We start from the raw sequence: 8,844 nt of genomic DNA, 5'->3' as shown, positions 1-8,844 counted from the left end.
AGTGAGAGAGACAGAGAGAAAGGTCTTCCTTTTGCCATTGGTTCACCCTCCAATGGCTGCCGCGGTAGCGCGCTGCGGCCGGCGCACCACGCTGATCCGATGGCAGGAGCCAGGTGCTTCTCCTGGTCTCCCATGGGGTGCAGGGCCCAAGGACTTGGGCCATCCTCCACTGCCTTCCCGGGCCACAGCAGAGAGCTGGCCTGGAAGAGGGGCAACCAGGACAGGATCGGTGCCCCGACCGGGACTAGAACCCCATGTGCCGGCACTGCAAGGTGGAGGATTAGCCTATTGAGCCACGGCGCCGGCCTCTAAGTCAGAAACTTTCAACCCCAACATACAGGAGGAGGGCTCTAAGAGTGGAAGTCCCGAGAAACTAATTGAAGTGGAGCTTTTAAGCACAAATCAGGGAAAAATTAATCAAACGATGGAGACAAAACCCATCAGAAGGCCCGATTGTAATCCTGTCTAGGCTGCTCATTACAAAACAAAAATTTAAAAATCAGAAGGGTGGGATCACTACTTCCTTGCTAGTCTCACGATAAAACTGGAAATTCAGAGCTGAAGGCAGCTTTTGGGGAGAAACATGCATTTTGTACACTTATAGAGACTTCTCCCTTTACTCATTCTGACAAAGACCTGACTTACTTGACTATTAGTTTATCTCCTCACAGGGAGACTCCAGAGAAAAGATGAGACTCAGTAAGAGCAGGCTAAAGAAGTAGAAGAGAGCACCCCCTCAGGTGTCCAACATGAAGATTACATTGGGATCATATAGTCACAACACCTTTGGGGCCCAGTAAGTAGACTAAGGATTCTAGACAGATTGTGGAGAATTTGAGTCTCATCTCTAAATCACTGGATCATTAAAATCACCTGGAGAGTTTTAAGAACTGCCAGAAATTCCAACCCAGACTTTATAAATCAGAATATCAGAGATAAGGCACCTTCCCACATGCTCCCAGTGAACTGGCAAGTTTTGGAGTCTCTTCCATATGCAGTGGGGGATAATGAGTGGTTAGTAATCAAGAGTAATGATAAAAGTAGAAATTCTAGAAAGATAAATTTGACAGGCATATGCAAGGTGAATCAGAAGTTGAGGGATAGAAGACAGGGTTTCAGAGAGGTGGTTTTCATACCCTACACAGATGGTCACAAGGGCCTACAGGAGGCAAGTGGCCAGAGAAAGAGGAGACTATGCCAATCTGTTACGGCTTGTTGCATCCACTCCTCAGCTAAAATAGAATATTACAAAAACCAGTGACCGTCACACATGAATTTTATTGAAAATGAGAAGCAAATGAGAGGCAAGGTAACTGATCAGGACCAGCCACTCATCAGGACCAACACTCCTTACCAGAGTGTGGCCCCCAATAGCAGGTTACACAGCTTTTTATAGTATTCTGTCCGCTAGGGCTCACTTCAAACTGGACCCCTGGTATGCAGAGAACAATAAAAACGAAACAAGAATATGGTTGTAAGATAACAGATAACAATAACAAACCCAGTAACAATAACAAATCCAAGATATGGTTGTAAGATAACAGTGAAGGGCACATTTCTGTCAACTTAGTTCCTTGGAATTGGGGCCCACATAGTTTCACAAGATACACCCTTAGATTAGCAAGCAAAGCTAATATGTACAGAAGCAAGAGATCTGCAATTAGCTTTTAGCCACACTCCATTTTGATTCTGATTTTACAAATAGTGTCCCCCTAAAAACTCACATGTTGAAGTCTTAACTGCCAGTACCTTAGAATGTGAAAATAGGTGTAATTAGTTAAGTTAGGATGGTATCACTAGGGTAGATCCTAATCTAATGTGATTAGTGTCTTTATAAAAAGGGGAAATTTGGACACCAGCACAAACACAAACGAGGAAGATATGAAGACAAGTGGGAGAAGAAGCTGTCTACAAGTCCAGGAGGGAGACCTGGAACAGATCCCTTCCTCACAGCCAACAGACATCCAGTTACTAGGACTATGAGACAATAAACTTATGTTGTTTAAGTCACCCAGTGTGCGGTACTTTGTTATGGCAGCCATAGGAAGCTGGTAATAGTGTGCTATCTTTTTGGAATACATAGACATTCCTGGGGCAAGTAACCTCTTCTTCCCTTTCTCATAACGAATGATGCTGTTATGAGAAAAATAGTGGTGGGGAAATTATTATTATCTTGGTTCTTTGTCTCACACAGAAGAATTTCCAAGCAGCATGGAGGGAGGCTTCCAAGAGAGGAAAAACCCAAAGACCCCGTGGCATTGGGGACCCCGTGGCACTGGGGTTTTTAAGTATAATTTTGAAGAAAAAAACCCAACTTAACAATCAGATTGATATCCAGTTACCAAGCAGGGACAGAACCCATCAAAAGACCTGATTTACAATTCTTTGCCCTATCTGGTTTGCTCATGATAAAACAAAAAACCATCTGGAAGGATGGGATAGGTAACTTGTTTTCACACCCTTGCTATTCTCATAATATATCTGGAGATTCCTAAGGAAGGAGGGTGGTCAGTTTGTTCTTGCTAAAGATAACCTTTTTAGGGGAAGCAAGCATTCTACACCCCAAATTCCACTGAGACCACCCTGACTTCTCACAATGCCTCCAAGCCACTCTCCTCTGAGGGTAGAAGCAGTGGTTGTGGAGTGAAGTATCCATTTCCAACACTCACAGATGCTTTTCTACCCAAAGGGTGAGCAAGGTGGGTGAGTGAATTTTGAGTCAATGGCCAGTTTGCTCCCAAAACTCACCTATACACCAAAGAACCAACTCCAGCTCCTGGACACTGCTGAGCAGAAAGGATGCCATCTTTGTGGGAAGTGATGCCCATTCTCCCCACCCGAGGAAGGAGCTGGTGCCAAGAATCTCAGAGGGTGGATAAAGCCCCAGAAAAAGGAGCCTCATTTCTTTGGAATCATTAACATCAATCACCCTGGTGGCTCACCCAAAGAGGGTGGAGCTGCAAGAGGTGGAACAACCTAGAACACAAGGTAAACCCAGTCTCTGGCGTCCTATGGCTTGGCCTCTGCTGAAATGACTATCCTCCTTGGCTAAAGAAAGAATTTCCAAGGACTCAATATATCAAAGTCAATTGTGTAATGGCTGATACAACTTTGTGGGACCAGGCCAGGCAAACCTACTACAGAGCTCATTCTTGGCCTCCCTCACTTTCCCACTTGTCCTGGCCCTACAGCCAACTACTCAGCACTGCCCTTACTAACACCCTTGGCCCCCTTGGCTCTTTCACCTGCCAATGTTCCCAACACCAACCTTCACTCTAGGTCACCAAACACCTGCCCACGCCACGGTTGCCAAAGTTTTCTAGAAAAGGATCACAATAGAACCACAGGGCCTATTCACTACTTCTATTCCCCAGCTACATCTGGGCCCTTCCAGCTTCCATGGTTATCCCATCTGAAGTTGGCTTCCTATTGTTCCCTTTAAACCCTTGCAAAGAATTTTCTAGGCTCTACAAGTCTCCAGTCCTTCTGTGTGCCTCTCATTTTCAGTTGATGTTATCATTTTAATTTTCCTGTGAAGTAGAAAGTCTGCCTCAACATTTTTTTTTCTTCCACTTTAGAATTTCTTTGTTCACAGCAATTTTTTCTTGTGTTCTCCCTGTGTCAGAGGGACAGGTGATATCTTTATTCCCTGTCCAGGAAAACCCATTTCTGTTATGGTTCACATTCCTCATTACAATATTAATACTCTCATGTAAAACAAACAAACTCAATCTTTCATCACACAATACTTTAAACACATGCATTTTTTTTTTTTTAACTTCTTCCAACTTCTCTGGCTTTTTTTGCCGACAACTTCAGATTTCCTCTAGCCATAAAAACAAATATCTTAAAAACAATCTTAATCTTACTTCTCCATTGAGCTGCCTCCAAATTCCTTTCCATTTTTTTTAATGGCCAAATGTTTCCAACACCTTATCTTTCCTTTCTCCTCTTTGTTTCTTAACTCCCGACAAGCTAGCTTCAATTTGTTGCCATACTGAAATTCTTCTTCGTTTTTTTAGTTTAAATCTGCTTATTTATTTCAAAGAGTAGGGTGACAAAGAGACATAAGCAGGGAGACAGAGACAGAGATAGAGAGGGTGCTATGTTCCACCTGCTGGTTCACTTCCCAAACAGCTGCAATAGCCAGGTCTGATCCAGGCTGAGACCATATGCCAGGAACTCCATCCTGGCGTCCCTCATGGGTGGCAGGTGGCCAGTACTTGGGCCACCTTCTGCTGCTTTCCAAGGTGCATTGGCAGGAAGCTGGAAGCTGCATCTGGGACTTGAACCAGTGCTCCCACATGGGATACTGATGTCATAGGTGGCACTTAACCCACTATGCCGCAATGCTAGCCCCACCTCCTTTTTTTTTTTTCTAATTTTGTCATTTTGAAATAAATTCAGACTTCCTTTAAAGTTGCAACAAATTGTGGAGCTCCCATATATCCTTTACCCCGTATCCCCAAAAGCTAATGTGTTATATAACCATAGTACATTTACCAAAACCAGGAAACACTGATACAATACTATTAAGTAAACACAGACTTTATTAAAACTTCCACAATTATTCCACCATTGTCTAATTTCTAAAGCTGCCCTTTTTAGAAAGCTGTTACTAAGGTCATCTTAAACAACTTTGTTTTTATTAAGTTATAAATATAAGGAATGACATGTGGAAAACTTAAGAACTATGAAAACACATAAAGAAGAAAATAAAAAAAAAATCCACAGTTTGACCAAAGATAAAATTACTAATTCACAGGACATTCAAGGAACAGAAGAATATGATAGGCAATCTCCCAAAAAGATAAGTATCAGCAAAATTCAGACTGGATTTCTTCAGGGAACAATCAAAGAAATGAAAAGTAACCTATAATTTCAAAGAGATTTCATGAGATAGAGGCACCACTTGCAATGTGGGAACTTTGGATCTTAATTTAAGTCAATTGTTTTAAATAATCATACAATCAAGAATCTGTGAACTCTGAATTTTTATTTAGTAATAGAAAAAAGCTATTGTTAATTTTTACGTGTGATAATGGTGCCATGTTTGTGTAAAGTACATTTTTAGAGATATATTTAGAAATATTTACAGGCAAAATGACTGCTCCAAAGTAACACAGTAGGGTCCAGTGCTGTGGCGCAGTGGGTTAAGACCTTGCCTGCAGCATAGGCATTCTATATGGGCACTGGTTCAAGTCCCGGCTACTTCATTTTTGATCCAGCTCCCCGCTAATGCACCTGAGAAAAGCAGAAGATGGCCAAAGTGGCTTGGACCCCCGCATCCACGTGGGAGACCCAGATGAAGCTCCTGGCTTCAGCCTGGCCCAGCCCCAGCTGTTGTAGCCATTTAGAGAATGAACCAGAGAATAGAAGCTCTCTCTCTCTGTGTGTGTGTGTGTGTGTAACTCTGCCTTTCAAATAAATAATCCTTAAAAAAAAAAAAGTAATGGGATGGGGGTTCACAGATGAAACAGGTTGTCACACAGTGATAATTGTTGATGCTGAGTGATGAGTGAATCAGGCTAAGTTATTTGCTCTACCCTTGTGTATGTTTTAAATTTTTCCATCATGATAGGCTGTCTTTAAAAAAGAAAATCACTTCCTGTTTCTCATCAATGAAGTTTCATCTTGATACTCATCTATTAAACAAGTATTTGTTAAGCATCATATCCAGCCCAGGTTTAATGGATATGGTCCTTGCCCTCTCAAATCTTACAGCCTGGTTTATAAGATTATACGTTCATAAAGAAAACTGAGAACAAGTCAGGGCAATATTTAACAATGCGTTTAATCAACTATAATCAAATGTCATGATGTGTAATCTAAGCAGTTTGCTGGGTGGTCAGGTGAGGGAGGAGCCTGTGGGAGTTAGAAGGTGAGGTAGGGAGGGGGAGAGGCAGGAATCTTCACTGGAAGTTGAGCTGGCTGAAAGGCAGTGGGATCCAGGCAAGGAAAGCAGAAGGAGGAATAATTTTACAGAATAATTATACCTGCTTTCATGGGGGATACGGGGTGGAGGGTAAACAGAGGAGACTGCCACCTACTTAGTTAATGACTCTCTGTGCTGGAGCACCAGTGGGTGACAACGGATGCCAACCACATGGTTCACATGTCGTAATTCCCATAATTATAAACATCAGAGAGTAATATTGATCTGTCAGATATCATATGAGTAATGGTTGTCTCCCAAATGGGGGCTGAATAAACCCACTGCCATTCCTGGAGAATCAGCTTTGACTCCAAAGTTTCTCAGTTGTATTATTTTTCAACTTTCAGGCTTCAAGTTGCTATTCAGATGAATGAAGCCACATCTCTAAGCTCACTTAAGAGAAGAGGGTGTGCCAAGAGGTAAGACTGGTTCAAGAATCCTAGAAAGAAATCTCAGGCCCCAAAATACCTCCCCCAAGAGCTTGTGCGCATGTCTGAAATTACATTGCCATATAGCATGGAGTTGTAACTGCTTCCTTACCCTACTATGTCGGCATTGCAGAGGAAGGCCACCTAATCTTGGGATTTGAATGTGATTAGCATTCCTTTAAGGGTTAGAGGAGGCATACAAAGAGATGACAGAGGGCAGGTTTTTGGACAGGAAAGGTGGGGCAAAATAGCCCACACCCTGTCTGGTCTAAAGGAAAAAACCTGTCGAAAGACAACAGAGCCAGGACTGGTTCCTCTGCCCCTGCAGGGCCTGCCAGAAGCCAGAAGCCTGCCCTGTGGAGGCGGCAGCCAGACCTACTCCGACTTGCAGCGCAGCAGGCCTCGCGCATCTCCAGTGGGGACAGCACGCGGGAAGCAGCGGGCCGTGCTCTAATCCTCAGTGGCACTGGACGCAGTTACGTAAAGTCTTACGAAACGTGTGGGGCCGGCCCTGGCGCCAAAAGCGTGGCCGCAAAGGCACTGATACCCACGCAGCGACCCTCGGAGAAGGGCTGGGCAAAGGATGCTGCAGGCCAGGCCCTGTGCCCGCCCTGTGCGGCCGGTCACCAGGGCCCACGAGGGCTGCTCATGCGGAGGTGCGAGTTGAGCTACACTGCAGGGGTCCACATGAATGACGTGCTCTACTCGGAATTGGAGCTCACATCATCATATTCCTGCATCTAACCCAGTTCTCATCTTCTCTCCCCTTCCACTTCTCTCACAGGGGCTCCCAGTCCTGAGCGCCCTCACCCAGCCGCCATCGACACTCATGCTGCCACCTGCAGGTAACAGGGGAGATGCAGACAACTGCAGTCAGGTGGCCCATGCCTGGGAGACCGGTTTCAGGACACCCGAACATAAACTCCAGATTCCTGGAACTCCTGGAATTACTGCTGTTTAGATTCATGAATTCCAAAGAGCACAACCATTTGGCAAAAGACGACCAAGCCTCCACATCTTCTGGAGTTTTCCCTTTGGTTTGTTTTTCCACTGTGTGGGTTTGACAAGGAATCGATGATAAATATTTGCACAAATGCAATTCAGTGCTGTAAAACAGATGTTCATTGCCAAAGCATGTAATTGATGTACATCAATAATCTGATGAGGACTGGATTATGATTCCCAATTGAGTAGGAAAACTACTTAGGAAACTAAGCACAGAAGGAATAAATAACTTCCTCAAGGCCATGAAGCTAAGAAGTTACAGTCAGGGTTCAAACCCAGGGCCATCAACTTAACCATCATGCTAAATGGAACCGAGAATTTTAAAGAGAATCTTTTTTTTTTTTTTTTTTTTTTTGACAGGCAGAGTGGACAGAGAGAGAGACAGAGAGAAAGGTCTTCCTTTGCTGTTGGTTCACCCTCCAATGGCCGCTGCGGCCAGCACACTGCGGCCGGCGCATCTCGCTGATCCAAAGCCAGGAGCCAGGTGCTTCTCCTGGTCTCCCATGTGGATGCAGGGCCCAAGGACTTGGGCCATCCTCCACTGCCTTCCCGGGCCACAGCAGAGAGCTGGCCTGGAAGAGGGGCAACCGGGATAGAATCCGGCGCCCCGACCGGGACTAGAACCCGGTGTGCTGGCGCCGCAAGGCGGAGGATTAGTCTGTTGAGCGACGGCGCCAGCCCGGGCTGATTTTTTTAAAACTTATTTGAAAGGTAGATTGACACAGAAAAAGGGAGATGGAGAGGAACCCTTCATTCCCTGGTTCACTCCCCAGATCCTCACAGCAGCCAGGGCTAGGTTAGGCAGAAACCAGGATCTTCATTTGGGTCTCCTTCGAGGATGGCAGGAACATAAGTACTTGGGCCATCCCCCAGGGCCTCCCCGGGCGCATTAGCAGGAAGCTGGATAGGAAGCGCAGAGCAGCTGGGACTTGAACCAGGCACTCCGACATGAGATGTGGGCATCCTAAGCAGTGACCTAACCCACTACACCACAATGCCCTCCCCGATTGTACATTTTAGGTGACAATTCACATGAGCACCTGCCATCTAGCACACCGAGAAAGCAGATGAACTCTAAGCTCAGTACATCTGGTATGGACTCAGGCTTTGACAATTGCAAGTACAGGAGTATAGGCTAGTTATTTCATTTCTCTGCACCTTGATTTCTTGTCTGTACGATAAGGAAAATAAGAATATTTATCTCACAGTTTACTTAAGAGAATTAAATGAGGGCCGGTGTCACGGCTCAACAGGCTAATCCTCCGCCTAGTGGCGCTGGCACACCGGGTTCTAGTCCCGGTCGGGGCGCCGGATTCTGTCCCGGTTGCCCCTCTTCCAGGCCAGCTCTCTGCTGTGGCCGGGAGTACAGTGGAGGATGGCCCAAGTCCTTGGGCCCTGCACCCCATGGGAGACCAGGAGAAGCACCTGGCTCCTGCCATCGGATCAGCGCGGTGCGCCGGCTGCGGCAGCCATTGG

This window comes from Lepus europaeus, chromosome 13 (genome assembly GCF_033115175.1).
Source record: "Lepus europaeus isolate LE1 chromosome 13, mLepTim1.pri, whole genome shotgun sequence".
Lineage (NCBI taxonomy): Eukaryota > Metazoa > Chordata > Mammalia > Lagomorpha > Leporidae > Lepus > Lepus europaeus.
Note: the sequence above shows the minus strand (reverse complement) of the source record.